This window comes from Sarcophilus harrisii, chromosome 1 (assembly GCF_902635505.1).
Source record: "Sarcophilus harrisii chromosome 1, mSarHar1.11, whole genome shotgun sequence".
In the NCBI taxonomy this organism is placed as follows: Eukaryota; Metazoa; Chordata; class Mammalia; order Dasyuromorphia; family Dasyuridae; genus Sarcophilus; species Sarcophilus harrisii.
Genome location: NC_045426.1, coordinates 707026774 through 707047421, shown reverse-complemented (window position 1 = coordinate 707047421; position 20648 = coordinate 707026774).

Here is a 20648-nt window from a genome sequence, read left to right as displayed (position 1 = left end):
CCTTGGAACTGAAATGAGACACTCAGAGACCATATGCCATTCACTCGTTTGGCTCTAACAATGCGATGGAAAAGATATTGAGCAAGGACGCGTGTTGGTTCAGCTGGGTGCAGCTCCCCTCCCGCCGTGTCCCAATGGCACGTCCAGTCAGGAGGGTGTGTCAAGCTCCCGGGCCCGACCCCTCAAGTGTGGAGCATAACCCTGGCTCCTGGGGCCAGAGCATTCTCCAGGATGGTCTCGGTATCTTCGGGGGACGGCGTGTGCCCTCCACCTGGGGGTGTGGCTGTGACCGGGGGTCCTGGGAGCAGAGAAGTTGGCAACAAAAGGGGCGGCACTGACGAGATGGGTCTGTTTGGACTCGGGTTCTAGCTGTGGTTCGGCAAAGTCCCAGCTCTGAGCTGTGCAGTTTCCCCTTCTCTGCTAGGCGTGGGCCCCTCTCAGCAATCTGGGCCCTCATGGTCTTTTCACCCTCTTGAAGTGGTAGACATGAAACGGCCTGAGGGCTTGGCCCCTCCCATGAACCCTCTGTCCAGTCCCGCTGTCAGGGAGCAGTTCCTGGTGAGACGTTCTTCTCTGAGCTGAAGTTTATCATCCTGGCCCTGGTGTCTCCAATAGAACCCAGAGATTACATAAATGCAATCCTCCAACACCAAAGCCCTTTGATTTCTAAAAATGTTTCATTGCAGGGCAGCTGGGTGGTGCAGTGGGTAGCGCACCAGCCCTGAAGTCAGGAGGAGCTGAGTTCAAATTTGACACTTAGCACTTCCTGGCTGTGTGACCCTGGGCAAGTCACTTAACCCCAATTGCCTCAGGGGAAAAAAAGTCTCATTATGTCCTGGCTCTGCCACTTGTATGTGCCCTTAAGTGTGAGAGAGAGATCTGAGGCAAGTAACTTCCTAGCTCTCAGCCTCAGTTGCCTTAACTGTCAAGTGAGGGGGTTGGACAGATGACCTCCCTCACCAAGACCCAGAAATCCCCTGATCTTCCCGGGGGCTGCCCCAACTCTGCCCTTTTGCTGTCCCAGCTCCTTCCCCTGCTGTGCCCGGCTCCTCAGCGCCCCGGCAGGTCCCAGCCTGCCAGTGTCCCTCCTAATTCTCGGCCCAGAACTAAAAGTGCTCCCTTTTCTCTGGGGAGGGAGGCTTTGGGACGATGTGCACTGGCTTTTCTGGTAGCACAACTCAAGTTAGGACATTGAACAGGAAACCCGAGAGGGCTCCACGCTTGCAAGCTAGAGCTGGCCGCTCGCTGCTTAACTGTGGAAATTTATGTGCATTTGAAAGTGATTCCCAGGGGCCCTTTGAAAACCTTGGCTCTGGGCCCTCCTCCCCACTTCCTTACCTGTAAACAGGGAGGGAAAAATAACCTGCGGCCCTGCGGCGGGCAGGAGGATTGATTCATGAGATTGGGAGACTGTTCTTTCCCCCAGCCATGGGCTGGAAAAGGACCTTCCAGGGAGGATGTGACCACAAGGGCCTGGATCACTGACCCTGGCATGGGCCTCAGAGACCCCTCATTTTACCAAGAGGGCCCAGAGAGGGAGCCCGACACACACAATCCCACAGCATCTCAGGGGCAGAACTTGGACAGGAACCTCTGGCCCGGTGGGTTTTCCAAGGAGCCGTTGTCTGGGCATTGGGCTGGGACTTTCCGATTTCTCTTTTGACCTGGTCTGTCCCTCGTTTCGGAGTCTATCCTTTGGACTAGAAACTCAATAGGAAAGGGGAAAAAAAAAAACCCAGACTTTTCAAGCTGTGGTTTTCCTGCTCCCTGTAGCTTTTGTGTTGAAGTCAGCACATATCTGGGCCGTTTGCATCACCGGTTCTCGATGTTGACATGATGACATGTGACTTAGCCAAAAACTGAAGCCGGGCCCCAGCCGTGACACCAGTTTCTGGCTTCGGTGACCACTGGCTAAGTGTCTTGGCAGAGGACGGCCGGCGTGTTTACTGGGGCGATGCTTTTCGGCTGGGTTTTTTTCCCTTTAGCAAACTCTTTGCCAGCCCATATCAAAGAAAGGGAAGGAGTCCGAGTTGAGGTCTGATGAGAGAGGCCCCTTGGCTGCATCAAGGCCCGGAGGTTTCCTGTTGACAGACCTCGATTTTTCTCAGCACGGCTCTTACAAGAAAACCGAAGACCGAGTGGACGGGACCTGAGACATTTGGAAGGGAAATGTCACTCAGAATTTATAGGTCATCATGTTTCCTTTTGGTTACTCAAGAAAAAAAAAAAAAAAAAAACACAAACCTGTGTACTTTCCTTCAAAGCTGGTGAGCAGCTGGTTGGAACAGGGGAAGGAAGCTTGGAGCAAGAGGAAGGGGCTCTGGGTTCGAATCTTTTCTCTGCTTCCAGTTGATTATGTCAGCCAGGCTCGTATCACTCTCTTTCCAGCCCGATGTCCTCTTACATTTCTCTCCAATACCCTGGAATATCCATCATCCTCTTATACGCACTGTCTCAGCTTGCTGAACCCCTTCTCTTCCTTGAAAGTTCATCCGACTTGAAGCCTTCCCTGACTCCCCAGACTTCATGCAGCACTTAGGTTTTTATTCTAATGCACCAATCATGTATCAGTGCCTACATTTCAGCTGTGTTTGCTACCTCAATCCCTCATCTAGACCATTAGCTATGTGACCATATGACTTTGTATTGCTCTCAGAGTCGAATGCAATATGTTGTAAACAGCAGGCACTTAATAAATACTTGCTGTTATCTTTGAATCACAGTTTCTTGCTCCGTGAAATAAGGGGGTTGAACAAGGGGATCCCCGGTATCTCTTCCATCTCTTAAATTCTCTGGGTTACAGAGAGCATCTCTTATGTCTGGTAGCTTGCTAGAGCCAGGAAATTCAACCTCAGACACTTCCTAGTTGTGTGACCCTGGGCAAGTCACTTAGTTTAAAGGCAACACAGTGCACAAAGAATTCAAATCCAGCCTCAAGCACTACTTAACCATGTGATCCTGGACAGATCACTTATCCTCTGCCTCTGTTTCCTCCAAATCTAAAATAGGGATAATAATAACCCCCACTTTCCAGGATTGTTGTGAGGATGACATTAATGAATATTTCTAAGGTGCTCTGCAAGCCTAAAAGTACTACTATCCTAATGGTTTAATAACTGGCTACTTCTTGTCATGGTTTACAAAGCCTTTTCCTCCCAATCTGTGGGATAAATAGCAAACTATTATTACAGTGGTTTCACTGGGGCCTCGACAGGTATAGATAACGGGTCCGTGAGTCACAGAGGCACAAAGTTAGAAGTGAGAGAGCCAGAATTTGAACCCAGTGATTGAAGTTCAAGGCTCAGGCTCCTCCATCACAGCTACTGAGTGGAAAGCAGTCACCCAGGCAATGACTCATTTGACCAATATGTAGGTGCAGATATGGTGGCTGACCCAAAGAGCAAACCTAGACCTTGACCCCAGATGGCTTCCAGGCTAGTTAGTTGCGGTAGGGTCTGGGGGTTGAGTAGGGATAAAACCCAGACACAAGGATCCACGTGCCAAGGTGGAATCCCCAGAGTCCAAAGCATTCTAGGCGTTCCAGAAAGGGACTGATCGCGTCTAGTGGGGACTGGGCCCCATGTGGATTCCACTAAGATGACACTTCCTAGTTACTTGGCTAAGAGAAGATTATTCTCCCAGCCTCAGTTTCCCCATCTTTAAATGGTGATTAGTGATGGCACCTACCTCCCGGGTCAAATCAGAGGATGGCTCATCTATAATGTTCTCTGCAAATTTTAAAGTACTATAAAACGTAAAATGCACGTAAACTATTACTTTTGAATTAAGATGAATATTTCTGAAGCCATGTGATTATGGCTAAGTTTTCTCCTTGGACTCCCTGCATTTTCATTTGTAAAAGAAACACAGCAACATCTATACCCCCTCCCTCACTGGATGTAAGCTGGGCTGGGAAATGGGAACAAACTGTAGCCAACATTTCACTCTCCAATGCTGTGCTCGGCCCTTCTTTGTATATGGAGATGTGTATGTTTGTGGATGATTAAGTTTATAATAAAAAGGCTTTCCCTTTCAACTTGTCAAAGAAATTATGTAGAGATTGACGCTATAAATGATGGTTTGATGAGGGATGCTATTGACATTTAATGGATTGATAACATTTGGAAATTTGCTTCCCCAGACAAAAAGAATTTTTTAAAGGATATCCACCAGGCCCATTCTTTTGGGGGATAGCGAGGAAATTGAGGCTCAGTGACTTGCCCAGGATCATATAGCTAAGAAGTATTAAGTGCCTGAGACTGGATTTGAATTCAGGTCCTCCTGTGCTCTATCCCCTGCACCAGACCCATTCTTTAGTCCACCTCTCCTTACCATGCCTTCACCCTGGCCACCTGCCATTACTGTTCTCTTTGTGGAGCTCCTTTCTTTCTTCAAGGAGCAACTCACACACTTCTGCTGAAGTTTTTCCTGAAACTCACAACTGCATCCCAAACCATCCCCTTACTTATTTATATACTCACTTACTTATTTACTCACTCACTTCCTTACTTATTTCCTCACTCACTCACTCACTCACTTATTTATTCACTCACTCACTCACTTATTTTACTCACTCACTTACTTACTTATTTCCTTACCTTACTTATTTACTCACTCACTCACTTACTTATTTACTCATGTACTTCCTTACTTATTTACTCACTCACTCACTTACTTATTTACTCACGTGCTTCCTTACTTATTTACTCACGTACTTCCTTACTTATTTACTCACTCACTCACTTACTTATTTACTCACGTGCTTCCTTACTTATTTACTCACTCACTCACTCACTTCCTTACTTCCTTACTTATTTACTCACTCACTCACTTACTTACTTATTTACTCACGTCCTTACTTCCTTACTTATTTACTCACTCACTCACTTACTTATTTACTCACTTACTTCCTTACTTCCTTACTCACTCACTCACTCACTTCCTTACTTCCTTACTTATTTACTCAACTCACTCACTTATTTACTTACTTATTTACTCACTCACTCACTTACTTACTTATTTACTCACTTACTTCCTTACTCACTTGCTCACTCACTTCCTTACTTATTTACTCATTTACTTACTTCCTTACTTATTTACTCACTCGCTCACTCACTCACTTATTTACTCACTTGCTTCCTTATTTACTCACTCACTCACTCACTCACTTACTTACTTATTTACTCACTTCTTTACTTCCTTACTTATTTACTCACTCACTCACTTCCTTACTTAGTTAATTTACTCACTCACTTATTTACTCACTTACTTACTAACTTACTTACTTACTTTTGTGTTTGTTTTCTCTGTGACAACTCTGTCCATACTTCCATATCCACTTGTTGCCTTTCCTGTTAGAATGTGACCTCCTTAAGAGGCTCATTCATTCCTGCCTCTATATCTTCAGCAACTAGCTCAATACACCATAGAAACCTGTGGATTGGCTGATAGACCGTATCCCTGAGGCAAGAACGAGTTCTCCCATTTTCGTACCCCTTGGATCACATACATTATGGTTCCAGAATGGGGGGGGGGGGGAGGACAGGATGAATATGGATGACTGGGAACGGTATCCATGCTAAGTAAGAAGATTGTATAGACAGCTCCAACTGCTATTGATGAGTTTGTAGCCCCCTGCCTACATGAACTTTACCCTTCCGGATGGGAAGAAGCAACAGCCATGATTGCTGAGTCATTGTGAGTTCTGAAAGACCATGGAGAAATAGAAGGGGGCCACGGGATCCGAGAAAGGCAAATGTTGTCCCAATTTCCAAAAACGAATGTCGAGAAATTGGAGTATAGAGACTATATATAGGCCAAGGAGCTTGGCTTCAATTCTTGGCAAAATTTTCAAATGGATTATTAAAGGGATGATTGGCAAACATCTAAAAAGGAAATGGGAAAGCTCACAAAGAGCCAGAAAAAACAGATCACGCCAGACTAACCATATTTCCTTTCCTTTTTTTTTTTTTTTTTTTTTTTTTTTTTTGACAAGGTTAACAAACTAAGAGATCAGGGAAATACTGGAGACAGATTTTGTGTAGATTTTAGTAAAGCTCTTGAAAAAGTCTCTCCTGCTATTCTTTTGGCCACAATGGAGAGATGGAGGTTAGAAGAACTCGTTGAATGGCCAGATCCAAATAATAATAGGTAACCGTTTAATGTCACAGCGGAAGGAATAGTCCAAGGATCTGTACTTGGCTCTACCCTAAAGACTCCAGAAGGACCACTAGCATGGCAAAGTGACATGTTCAAATCAAGATTTGTCAGACAGACGTGGAGAGCAGGAGCCGAAAAGAGGCAAACTGATGTTAGGAAAAAGCATCCTCATAATTAAGAATTTCTAGAAGAGGAATAAGCTGCCTTGAGAGGTTATGGGGGTCATAGAATTCTAAGTGGGCTCCTACCCAGGAGAGAGATTCTTTGGACAAAGGCCTGTGAAGCAGGTTGTAGAGGTTCCCTTCTCAGAGTAGATAATAGCCTATTCTACCTGTGGATAGCTACAATAAATAATTTAGGTTAGATGGTTGTTGAGGGCTCTTCAGGATGTGAATATTCTGTAATCTTTACAGTCTCACATCATGGTGTCTAAAATGCCCTGAGTTAATATGTGTTCCATTTCCTCTCCTGGACCAGGGAGGAGCAGAGGGAAATGACAACATAGTTTTGTGGCAAATGGGCAAGTCATACCTTTCTCAACACTAAAGGCAGTGAACAGTTTACCCTGATGGTAGAACAATGGGATTTTTAAAATGCCATTAAAAAAAAAAAAAAGTCATGATCAAAATGCCTTTCATTTCTGTAGGGCTCTAAGGTTTGCTTTTCCTTGCAATAACTCCATGGGGTCATGTCCCCATTTTAGAGATGAGGAAACTGAAACCGAGAAAGGTTAACGACTTGCCCAACTGGGAAGGGTAAGACTTGGAATTCAACCCAGATCTTCTTAATTCCAAATCCTCCGTTCTCACACTTAAACCACACACCTGCTTTAAATACTCATCAATTTGCACTACTACTGTCATTGTTTCTCTTCACAAAGACCTATTAAATCAGATTGAAAATTCATCTGAACAAAAGAATTACATAATATCTTGGCAGGTGAGATAGCTTTGAGATCTCTGGTCTAGACCAACCCTTTTATTTTATAGATACAACTGAGACCACACAATTTTACCAGAACTGGTGACCTTTTGACATCACGGAACCGCAATTAAAAGCAAGCACAATTCCTGGGACGCTCCACTGTAGACCATTGTCCAAGGTAACATTCTAGGAGCACACTGAAGTCAGCTCACGCTAGTTCACAACAACAGACTGTTAGATTTTCAGTGTGAGTATTTATATCTTGGAAACCACAAATGCTACAAATCAGGGGTTGGTTTATTATTTTCTTGACAGTCTAGACTTAGGAAAGGGATGGGAGAAATGAAAATAATGCAGATTAAGCTTTAAGATGTATTATATATACATTTGGGGGCAAGTCAGTTGTTAAAACATTTGCCAGCATATTAAATCATTAATGACCATTCTTTGGATTCAGCCATTCAACCAGTTCCAAACTATGTGCTTAGAATCGAGCTCCCTGAGTTCAAATCCTGAACTTGTGATCCCCGGTTCCCTTCTTAGAATTTCAAACACCTCGTTTGTAAAAGAAGGATAATAAGATTCTACTCCTGACCCCCTACAATTGTGGTACGCAGAGCTTTGAAGCATAAACTCTAATTATTTTCACATCATGAAGCAACTGGTTCTTAGAATTCCTTTTTGTTTTACGTTGGTTTAAAGAACATGAATATTAGATAGACATCAGCTGGTATCTTTATAAAACAACATAGAATTCTATTTTACTGTCAGATTGGTGACTGATTCTATCTATAGAGAGATGATGTTTATCACTTCTTCAGTCAAGTTTGGGTTAAGTTCCCAATATGTTGCATTCATAAAGCATCACAAAATTTCAGATGCCAGCTTGCTATATGCTGCTAAAAGCATCCCCACTAGAGTCCCCCAGCAAGCTGTCATCCAGCTCTGCTTGAAGACATCCAGTAGGGCAATCCACTATTTTGGGAGAAAGCCTATTCTACTTGTGGGTGGCTACAATAAATAAGTGCTTCCCTGCATCCAGTTGAAACTTGACTTTTTGTAACTTCATTCATTGTTTTTGAGTTTTGTCTTCTGGGGTCAAGCAGAATGAATCAAATACTTCTTCTATGTAATAATACTTCAAAGTGTTATATATTCTTTTCCCCAGGTTAAAAATCTTATTTCTTCAAGATAGTGTCATGGAAAAAGCACCGAGCTTTGAGTCAAGAAGAGCTGAATTCAAATCTTCCCATTCACTCACCTCCTCAACATCACCTGTCAGGAAGTGGGTAGTATGTTTCATAGAGTCCTTTGGATTTATGGTTGGTTACTTTGTTCCTAAGTCTTTCAGAGTTGTTTGTTTATTATCCTGGTCCTGGTCACTTCGCTCTGCATCAGTTCACTTGCCTTCCCCAAGTTCTTCTACAACTGTTCTGTTCCTTGTGGAGAGGGATGCTTAGTTAGCTCTAAACATACTCAGTTACCTTCTTCCCATCAACATTTGCTGCAATTTTCCCCCTACAGACACATTTTGATTATTTGGCAACAGTTGGGTAGTGCTCAATCAGAAGATACTTTCATGGAGCAAAGGGTTTGGTCCCCTTTTGTCATTTTCACTTGGGAACCCTTAAAATCATTTTTTTCAAATCTCTTTCACCCTAATATTCTCAAGCTTTGATAAAGAGGAGAGTGAAGAAGAGAGGAAAGGCTAGTTCCATGGTGTGAATGGGAGCTCCAATAACTTCTGGTGTTCAGTTTAGTCATGACATCCAGTGCCAGCAAACCTCCTTACTGCTCTGCCTGTCTCTCCAAGGCTGAGGGGAAAGAAAGATGAAAAGGAGGAAAAGGAGGAGGGGACCAGGATTTGGGCACAGTGGAAGAGGGGGAGGAAGGACTGATGAGGAAATTCAGCTGATGAGATTTATGGTAACATTCCATGAATTTGTTTTCCCATGGGAAGCTAAATATTAATTTGCTGCCCATTTGTTCCCAGTACATCTGAAGGTTTTGGATGTGTTGTGTTGGAACTTCTGCTTTTCCACATAAATTCCTACAAAGCTGTTGAGCTCAGATGTTTCATCCGTTGAGTGCTGAGACGTTGCAGACATTGTTTCAGTTTTGTCCATCACGTCCTGTGAAGCCCAGTTACCAAACGCTGTGGCTTTCTTTACACAAAGACAGATGTGGCTTAGTTTTGTACTTTTCCAGTAGAAAAATGTCTGTCTCTTATTTAAATAAAGCTATTAGGAAAAACAACACCAAAATCCTATCTCTTACATCATTTTTACAGCATAATAGTATTCCATTATACTTACATCACAATGTATTGTTATTGTTGATGTTTTCCCAATTGATGGATATTCCTCCTGTTGGTTTCCAGTTTTTTGCAAAAAAGAAAAAAGCCATAAACATTTTTGTACACATGGGTCCTTTTCCTCGTTCTTTTATCTCTTTGGGGGTACAGGCCTAGTATTACTTTGATAAAAGGTATGCAGAATTTAGTAACTTCTTGGTTAAAATTCCAAATTGTTTTCCAGAATGACTGGATCAGTTCACAATTACAACATCAGGGCATCAACATGTTTATTTTCTCATAATCTCGTCAGCATCTGTTATTTCTCTTTTTTTGCTGACTTTGTCAATCTGATAAGAATAAGATAGCTCTTTAGCAAAGAAACTTACTGCAAAATTGTTTTCCAGTTTCCAGCTTCCCTTTTAATTTTATTTGCATTGATTTTGTTTGTGCATAACTTTTTAAATTTTATTAATAAAATTTCTTATTTTATCTCCTGTGATCTCATCAAAGTCCTTCTTAAAATGAGGAATCTTTCCTCCTCCTCCTCTTCTTCCTCCTCCTCTCTTCTTCCTCCTTCTCCTCCTCCTCCTCTTCCTGCACCTGCTCCTTTTCCTTTTCCTCCTCCACCTTTTCCTCTTCTTCCTCCTCCTCCTTCTTTGCAATTGGGGTTAAGTGATTTGACCAAGATCAAACAATACCGGTCATGTTTGGGGTCTAAGGTCAGAGTTGAACTCAGGAAGAAGAGAAGGACAAGAGGCTATGAGAATTCACAGGGAATAAGTAGGGAGAGGACACTTCTAACCAGTGAGACCAGAAAAGTCTGAAGCTGAATCTCTACAGGTGCTTTGAGCTGGCTCTCAAAAGATGGGCTTCCCTGGTTAGAGCATGGACAAGGAGGGAGGTCCAAAAAGAATTGATGTGCATAATACACAGTGGCAGAGCTTTCACTAAAAATTCTGGTGCTCAGAGAAAATCTATTTTCAGGGTTAATTTGGAGAAAGATGACCCAAGGACCCTGCCCCAGAGGAAATGGGTTTGTACCAGAAAGAATGCTGGACTCAAAGTCAGAAAGATCTGGGGCTCTATCCTGCCTCGGATGCTTACTAACTGTAGGGCCTTGGAAAAGGCAGGTCCTTTCTGGCTTCAGTTTGCTCACCTGTAAAATGGGGATAATATTAGAACTTAACTCACAGAGTTACGGTGAGGATGAAATGAGTTAATGTATTCACTTATCCATTAATTAGTTGATTTTGCCAACTTGGAAGCTATCTAGATGACAAGTATCATTATGATTGGGGGAGTAAGGGAATGAGATAGTTTATGAGCAAACCTTTAGAGAAGAGACCCTCAACAAGAGAGCTAATAGGCTGAGGGGCAAAACCAGGGAAACATAAACAGGCATAGGAAGCACTGAGGATCCCACACTGGCCCAACCCACCCTGATCTTCCTTAGAGATCAACTCCTTATCTTATAAATGGGGAAACTGAGGCACAGGAAAAAGTGGTTTGCCTAAGGTCACATGGCTCATTAGTAGCAGAGCTTTGCCTAAAACCTGGCTGGCTAGGCTGTAGGTCTCATATTCTTTCCACTGCTTCATGCCCTTCTTCACTTGTGACCTGTATTTAATTTCCTTGGCAACTAATTGTGAAAGTTTTGGGGTTTGGGGTTTCTTTGTATTTTTTTAAAGTTTTACTGGCTTAAAAGTTTAAAGTTTATAACAAAAGATCTGCTATAACAGGAACCCCTAACTGACAAGTTTCCAAGTACAGTACTAGCTCTTACTGTAAATTTGTGCCTTAAAAAAATCAGTTGGAGTCATTTGGAAAGAATCGTTCGGTAACGAATACTGATCCACCTGACTGGCAGAGACTAGTTTTCCTTTTTGATTATGGGGTCCCACAAGTTTCCATCAGAGCTAATATTCTAATGACTTTTTTTCTGGTCAAAGCTCTATTCAATTTTATTTTTAATTTTTTTTTTTTTGCTATTCTAAGAATATGTCCAAAATAGCACCAAATCATAGTACCCCAAAGGGGATGCATCATCATTCAATTTAATTCTCTGAGCGCTTGTGAAGCATCTTCAAGTCCTGTGTGCTGGGCACAGGGGTATAGAGATAAACCAGAGCTCCGAGAGACTTAGGGAACTCTTGAGTCATTTGCTTTGTTACCATCTCTCAGATCCCCAGAGCATTTAGGGACAGCCTTTCACGGTTCTTGCCATTTTCTTCTGAATAATAATAATGATGATGATGATGATAATAATGACTAGCATTTCAAGGTTTGCAAAATGCTTTACAAAAATGATCTCATTTCAGTCTCATAAACCATCCTTTGAGAGAGGTGATATTATCATCCTTTTTTTTTTCTTTTTAAGGATACCGGGACAGATGGAAATTAAATAGCTAGTGAGTGTCTGAGGCTGGATTTGAACTCAGATTTTCCTGACCCCGGACCCAACACTCTGTGGTGTCCCCAAGCTGTCAAATAACATGTGGCTGATGCACTTTTGACTAAAGTGTTGTGGATTCACTTCCACATCCAAATCTCAGAATTGCAAGAGATTTCAGAGACCATCCAGTCTGACTGATTCGTGAGCAAGAACCTCTCTCCACCACGCAAGTGGCCATCTGCTCTCAATTCTGTCATCAACTGTCACATCGTCTACATGTCACCCAAGTCACTGACAGAAGAAAAGTATTGGACCCAGGGTCAAACATATTCCCTGAAGCATTCCACTAGGGCCCGGCAAGTTGGCAAGAAATGACTGGTAACTAAGGGACCAGACTTTTACCCAGTTACAAATTCCCCGAATTGTATGACCCACAGTTCTCCAGGTTTCCCATAAGAACAGCAAGAGCCCAGCAAATTCTTGGTTAAAATCCGGGGGAGATCATTGAATTCCACTCAATTTTATGAGTTTTTATCCAGTGCCTGCTCTCAGCTTGGCAATGTGCTGGGCACTGAGGTTACAAGGACCAAAATAAAGAGCCCTTGCCTTCAAGGAGCTCACATCCTACCTGCATCCATGGCGTCCCTTCAGTGGACTAATCTGGCAATCCCATCAAAAAGGGGGAACGAGGTTAGTCGGCTCCGGCCTGATTTCATGAAGTCAGGCTGTCTTTTTGGGACCGTGGCCCCATTTTCTGGCATGCCTCTGTAATAATCATCCAAACACTTAAGACATGATCCTCCAGTGCTTTGTGCCCCTGCCTCTACTTTGCCATTCCTCTTCCCCATGATGCCCTCTCATTCCCACCACCTCCCTAATTCCCCATTGGCAGTAATCTCTCCTCTTTCAAAGTCTCATCACCTTCGAGCTCATGGGATCGTTACTTTAGAGCTGGAAGGCCCTCAAGATCATCCAGGCGACTCCCCTTGTTTTACCGACAGGTTGAGAGATTGAGAGAGACATCTAGGATCACATGATCATGATGGGCAGACCCTCCATCATCTAGTCATCCTCTTCCACTTCATGTCCTTTTTCTCCCTTTTACTCTCCCATGCAAGTATCCTTTTATATTCCATGCTTTCGATAATTCTAACACCATGTCTTAGCTCCCTACAAGATTGGAAGGTCCTTGGGATAAGGATTAGGATCTGCTTCTGTTTAAACTCCCATAGTCGCGGGATGTTTACATCTGATATGTTTATGTTTATGTTTACATACAATGCATTGAACTGAACTAAAAAGAGGACCCAATTTTAGTCTGCATCAGTATCAAGCTATGGGACTCAGACAAAGGACATGTCTCTTCCATTCAGACCACATCTAAAGTATTCTAACCCATACAAAGAAGGACCCTGATAAGCCCGAGTGTACCAGGGAAGGAGACCTGGGGCCATGAGGGGGTATTTGAAATCATGTCACCTGAAGTACAATGGAAGGAACTAGTGCTACTGAGCCTGGAGAATAGAAATGTTTATGAGAGGGTTGGAAAGCCACTGAGTAGTGTGAAGGACCTGGATTCAGGAGAAAATGGACTTCTAATTCCATTTCTGAAACTAGTTGTTTAACCTATGGGCAAGCCTCTTCATCTCTCTGGGCCTTAGTTTCCCCACATGTAAAACAGAGATAATAATACCTTTAGTAACTATCTGTCCTCAGGGTTGTGAAGCACTAATTCAGTGGCAGCTTGTGAAGATCGATCACGTGAAAGACAGGAGGTTTATTTTGTGTAGCCAGTGGACATACAGTGGGTAGACAGTGATAGGCAGTGGGAAGAAGGCTGGCTCTGAAGCCAAAGACCTTAGCTCAAAGCCCGTCTCTGCTATATATGACCTCGATGATTTTCTCCAGTTGGGACCTCAGTTTCTTCATCTGTAAAATTAAAAGCTTTGAGTAGATGGTTTCTGAGGTCTCTGTCAGCTCTAAATCTATGATTCTGTGATTTCTGTAGCTGGGGACTCTGAGCATTCTTATAGGACAGAGGCTGCTTGCTACCTTTCCCAAATTTCCAAGGAGGGCATGTTTCTAATTTGGTCTGAAATTCTAATTTTGGTCTGAAATATCTCCATTGTGATTTAGTCCAAAGCTTTCTATGTTCCTATAGCTGGGAAGAGAGCCCTTTCCACATAACTGGGAAGATTCGGAACACCCACAGCAATTAATTAATTTAATAGGCTCTATTTAAGGAAAGCCCATTACTGGGAATCATTAAGAAGTAAGTACAAGCCAAGAGGTGATTTGGGGTCAACAGTGAGAGGCAAATCTTTGTAAAAGAAAAAAAAATGAAAAAAGATCTCTAACCACATCCATTGTGGTTACAGAATGACATACATATTCTGAGGACTAGTGATAGGTAGAGATGGTTGTCGTTCTCAGTAATCCCGCGCCGGCGTGGCTTCTGTAATGCCAAGTGGCAGTTCTGGATATGTTTTAACTTCTCAGAAGATAGCAATTTGGTTAGAAAGCATATCTGAGACGTGTAAGAGAGGAGGTAGGGGGAGGTAGAATTCACGAGCTAATCCAATGAGAAAAAAAAGAAATCGATTTTATACAGGGTATTCTTAGGGCAGTTTTAAATTTAATTTAATTTGTTTTATATTTTTAACATTCTTGTCTTTTTTTCAATTTGAGTTCCAAATCCTTCTTTCCCTCTATCCCAACTCCTCCTTCCACACCCACTGAGAAAGGCGAGCAATAAATATGATGACAATTACACACATAAAGTCATATTTAAAATGTCTATATTAGCCACTTTAAAAAAGCAAGAAAAATAAAATTGTGAAAATTCTACTTCAATTTGCATTCAGAGTTCACCAATTCTCTCTCTCTGGAAGGGCAGAGCACTTTTTCATCATGAGTCCTTTGGAAGTATCTTGGAACACTGCATTGATTGGAATCGCCAAGTCTTTCACAATGGATCATCATTACAACATTACTTTAACTGATTTCCCAGTTCCTTTCACCAGACTTTGCAGTAGATCACACAGATCTTGCATTGCTTTTCTGAAACCATAGATCCCCATGGACATGTCTGGTAACACAATAGTGCTACGTCACAATCACATGTCACAGCTTTCTTCAGCCATTCTCCAATTGATGAGCATCCCCTTGAGTTCCAATTATTTTTGCCATCCCAAAAAGAGTTGATATAAAATTAACTGTTTGGACATGTATACATATATTGTATTTAACTTATACTTTAACATATTTAACATGTATTGGTCAACCTGCCATCTGGGGGAGAGGGTGGGGGAAAGGAGGGAAAAAATTGGAACAAAAGGATTTGCAACTGCTGAAAAATTACCCATGCATATATATATCTTGTAAATAAAAAGCTATAAAAAAAGAGTTGCTATTAATATTCTGGTACTAGAGATCCTTTTCTTTTTCCTTTGATCAGATCTAGTAGTGGTATTACTGGGTCAAAGGTTATGCACAGTTTTTGTTGCCCTTTGAGCATAGTTCCAGATTATCTTCCAGAATGACTGGATCCTTTCACTACTCCATCAACAATTCATTGATATACCAATTTTTCCCTCATCCCCTTCAGCATTTCTCATCTGATAGGTGTGAGGTGCTACCTCAGAGCACCTTTTTTAATTTACCTTTGCACAGTTTAACTCACTTAAATATAATTCACTTGTAAGTCAGGGTGTCACCTTCCTGATATCATAGTTCTCTTTGAAAAAAAAGGACAAACAACAACCTGGGAGTAGTAGTTTGAAAGAAAACATAAATCATCACCCCAAAAATACAAGAATAAAGTTTTTTTTAAAGAGAAAGAAATGCTTGAATCTAAATTATAATCATCAGTCCTTTCTCTTTGATCTATATTCAGACTCCATCAGTTCTTTTTTCTGGAGTTGGAGAACATTTTTCATCATAAGTACATGGAACTGATCATTGTATTGCTGAGAATGGCTGTTATTCACAGCTGATTGTCATAAAATATTTCTGTGACTTTGTAAAATGTTCTTGAGGTTTCTACTCATTTCACTTTGTTCGTGTAAGTCTTTCAGGTTTTTTCTGAAATCATCCTGCTCATCGTTTCTTCTAGCACAATGGTATTCCATCATAATCATGTACCACTTGGAATTGTGAAATAATCTGGAAAAATTTTGGAGAGCAATTTGGAACTATGCCCAAAGGGCTATAAAACGAGTGCATATTCTTTGATCCAGCAATGTCTTGACCGAGCCTGTATCCCAAAGAGATCTTAAAGGAGGAAAAGGGACCCACATGCGCAAAAATGTTTGTGGCAGCCATCTTTGTAGTGGCAATGAACTGGAAACTGAATGAATGCCCATCAGCTGGGGAATGGCTGAATAAGTCATGGTATAAGAATGTAATGGCATAATATCATTCTGTAGAGGGCCAGAATTCTGGAAAAGTATACTTGAAACATGGATACTTACAACAGGGTCTTTACTCAGTGTGATTGATAATAGTTCTCTAGTTTACATATACTTAGTATGGTGATGTAATGGTTCTACAATTGACATATGCTCAGTGTGCTGTAATAATGTAATTGCACTAAGGTATATAAGGGCTGAGAGGACTTGAAATAAGCAGACTTGAGAGAGAGTGTGCTCAAGCTCAAGCTCAGTCTCCAGACTCCAGACTCCAGAGAGATCCTCGAGAAAGCTAGCCCAGACATTACATTATTCTATAAGAAATGTTGAGCCCTATACCAAGATAAGGTCGAAATGAATTCATGATTTAGACATAAAGAGTACTTTTTTTGTCATCGTTTACTTTTTTTCTTTCTTGTGTTTTTTCTGATTTTTCTTATTCAGTATGGCAAATATCAAATATATTTAGAAGAATTGCACATGTTTAACCTATATCAGATTTCTTGCTGTCTAGGGAAGGGGAAAGGTTGAGAGAGAGAGAGAGACAAACTGGAACACAAAGGTTTTGCAAAGGTGAATGGTGAAAATTATCTTTGCACATATTTGGAAAAAAATAGAATTTTAAACAAAAATAAGTAAAGTGAGCACAGAAGAAAAAATATGTTCAGAAGGAGAATAAAGAGGGCAATTTGTTTGCCACAAATTAATAAATTTAATTTATCATTTTAAAAAAATCACATACTACAATTTGACCAAATATTCCCCACTAGAGGGGCATCCTCAAATTACCACCACAAAAAGAACTGCTATAAATATTTTTATATATTTAGGTCTTTTTTTTTCTATAAATCTCTTTGAGATACAGACCTACTAGGGGTATGCAGAGTTTTAGAGCTCTTTGGGCATAGTTCCAGATTGCTCTCCAGAATGGGTAGACAGATTTACAACATTCTTTTTCAGTGACTTTGTGTGCCTCCTTTTCCATTTGAGCTATTCTGCTTTTTAAGTTCTTTTCTGCAGTGAATTTTTGTCCCTCTTTTAGCAATAAGACAGTTCTGTTTTTAAAAATATTTTCTTCAGTATTTTTGTGCCTCTTTTACAAGTACTTACACCCCATCCTAGCAGAATAATTTAAAGGACATTTAGCCTAGAGAACAGAGGACTAAGGGGATCTTGCAGAAGAGGAAGCAAACTTGTTCATTGATTCCAGAGGGAAAGTACAAATTATAGGAAGACAAGGAAGAGATTCCTAACAATGGGAACCATCCAAAAATGGAATGGACTGCCTTGGCAGGTTTTGAGTTCCTCACCACTGGGAATGTTTAAGCAAAAGCTGGATAACCACTTAGCAGGGATAATGAGAAGAGGGTTGATCTCAAGAGAAAGCTTGAACTGGATCAAGATGCTAAGGCATCTTCCCATTCTAAAATTCCAGGTCCTTATAACTGTCTCTCTCAGGTTTGCTCCTTTTTTATGTCTCCAATTTCTACGACTCTTGTCCAGGTCATCATCACTTCATATTTGGACTACATAATGGCGGACTCCAATTACTCCCTCTTCTAATGCATTCTGGACCAATCTTCTCTCTACTAACCTCAGGTTGGTCTCTGTATTATCCCCTGTATAAATCTTGCTCATCTCTACCCCTTTTTCTCTGCTAGGTTCACTATTTTAAAATGGATGATAGTTTCCAGACCCACCACCAGATTTCTTGAGGAAGAGGATCCATTGATTGTATCCCAAATCTGAACCTTTTCCTGGAACCCTAACAACTCATTGGGAGCACAAACCTGTGACCTTATCCATGCTGGTATTATCTCTAGGTGACACTGTGGATGGAGAGCACTCTAAATCTAGCCTCCAATTCTGACTAGCTGTGTGACCCCGAACAAGTTACTTAATGTGTGTTTGCCTCAGTTTCCCCATCTATAAAATAGGACCAATAACAGCATCTTCCTTGCAAGATTGTTGTGAGGATCAAATAAGATAATTGTAAAGTGATTAGCAAAGTATCTGGCACATAGTAAGTGCTGTAGAGATATTATGATTATGATTATTACTATCATTATTAGCTTCATTATTTTCTGTTTCACCTCAGGGTGAGTAAGCAGTCCAGGATTAGGTGAAACAGACAATTTTAGGCTGTTGTTTCTAGCCCTTCCCTTTGCCGGGTCCTTAGAAGAAGGCCATTGCTGCTTCATTCCAGAAAGAGGATGACCTTATGGCTTGGGCTTCCTGTGTGCGGGGCTGTGATTACAGGTCAAAGCAAATCCATACTTGTTTAGTTCATCTGCCAACACTTACCCGGGCTGTGGCCTCTGTGTGTGTCTTACAGTTTGTTGGGGCCAGAGGTGGGAGCTGGGTGAATCAGGTAACATCAGAAATGGAAAGCGGCCCTGAAAAAGGTGACCCTGTGTGAGACCACAGAGGGCCTGGTCTTCCTTGAACAAACCCTAGACCCCCGCTACTCCTTGGCCTTTTCTGAAATCCCACTAGTTCTCGGGTAAATAATCATCCTCCAGGTGAAGGATTAGCCTATCAAATACTCTGGCAAGAACCTTGCAGCAGTGACCAGGAGAGAGACACCCCTATGATTGTTACAGAACAGCCTATTTCCCTTCCTTTATAGAGAGAACAAAGAAGGTTCCTTGAACCTCTGGGGGACAACCTCCTCTTATCATATAGTCCAGAAAATTTCAGGCAGTTTTTGTACGATCACCGACTGCCTGCCTCATAAATCTCAGCTGGAATGAATCTTTGCCACATAAGAGGAGGCACTTAAAAACTGTTCTTCAGTTGGTAGAAAAGGATTGTCTTCAACTTGTTGTTCGTAGCTAAAGGCTCCAGCGTTGACTGATGATGGTCTGTTGAGAACACTATGGAACTCCACAAGATCACGTCCTTTGCGCTTCCATGTCATTATCGCACCAGCTTTGAGAAGCTGGGAGGTATTGTAGGTCTTTGGCTCCTGAGTCACCTTGAAGGCAGTGCACCAGAGGATTACCACCAGCATACGACTGGATTTCAAGAATCCCGTGGCTCTCCAAGCTTCACTTGCACTTTACTAATAGAGTTAAACGCTGCTTTCTTAGAGATGAATGAACCATCCTGCTGGTGAACCCTGTGGAGTTCTCTGGGGTTTTCCCAATTCCCAATGGAGTCAAGCAAGGCTGCGTTCTTGCTCCCGTGCTCTTTTAGCATGACACTTTCCATGATGTTGTCAGTGCCCGCCAAGGATGACAAAAACGGCATCCATCAGCTACTGCACTGACGGTAAATTATGTAATTTGAAAAGGCTCCAAATGGAAAGAGAATTGGGACATGATGTTTGTTCTCAGCTGGTCTCAAAGCCGCCTCCAAAGCTGAGCTGTGATCAAGTACGGATTGATTCTCTGCTGCTTGTGCTAACTTTTGACCTAACAAGTAAATATCAAGAAAACACGGGTCTTTCACGAGCCAGCACCATACATAGAAACATCAGTTATCATAAATGGAGAAACTTTGAACACGATGGACAAGTTCACTTACCTTGGAAGTGTGCTTTCCAGGAAAGCTTACAGAGATTATGAGATTGACTAGCACATTATCAGAGCTGGTTCCGTGTTTAGAAGGCTCCAAAGGAAACAAGAGGGAGGGAAGAATATGTTAAACTGCCTAGCAAACTGAAGTCTATTGTTGTGTGTCCAGGAAACCTGGATAGTCTACCAGCACCATTCCAGGAAACGGAATCCCTTCCATTTGAATTGTCTTGGGAAGAGTCTGAAGATCACCTGACAAATTATGGTACAAGACACTGAGGTCCTTTCTTTTCTTTTTTTTTATTTTATTTTTTGCAGAGGCAATTGGGGTTAAGTGACTTGCCCAGGGTTGTTATGGGCCAGAACTTGAAACAAGGTGCTAATTCACTGGAATTGATAGAAACAATGTTTATGTACTTGGTTCACACCTTTGGAGTTCACATCTTTGGGAAAGTTCACACATTAGCTCACACATTAGAGTTCACACCTTTAAGAGATCATATATAAGAGGGAGATTGAAAAGCCAGAATTCAGTTGGGCAGAACGAAGGATTCAGAGAGAGCTGGAGACTGAAGCTGGCAGAGGCAAAAGGACTAGTAACAGGAGCTCTTGGAACCAAGGAGAGAGATAAGAAAACTAACTGGGTTATTTTGGAAGAGACAATAAAAGATTGGACTTTAACAGCCGGCTGCAGTTTGAGGTGATTACTGATTTGAACTGAAACTAAGGCTGCCTCCAGAAGCCCCCAAGAAACCTGCTCTCAGAGAACGATTATATTTTAGAAAAGAAGAATATTACACAGGGTCACACTGTTAGGAAGTGTTAAGTATCAGAGGTCAGATTTGACTCAGGTCCTCCTGACTTCAGGGCTAGTGCTCTATCCACTGAGCCACCTAGCTGCCCCCGCTGAGGTCCTTTCTTGAGCTAAACTGCAAAGTATCAAACTCTAC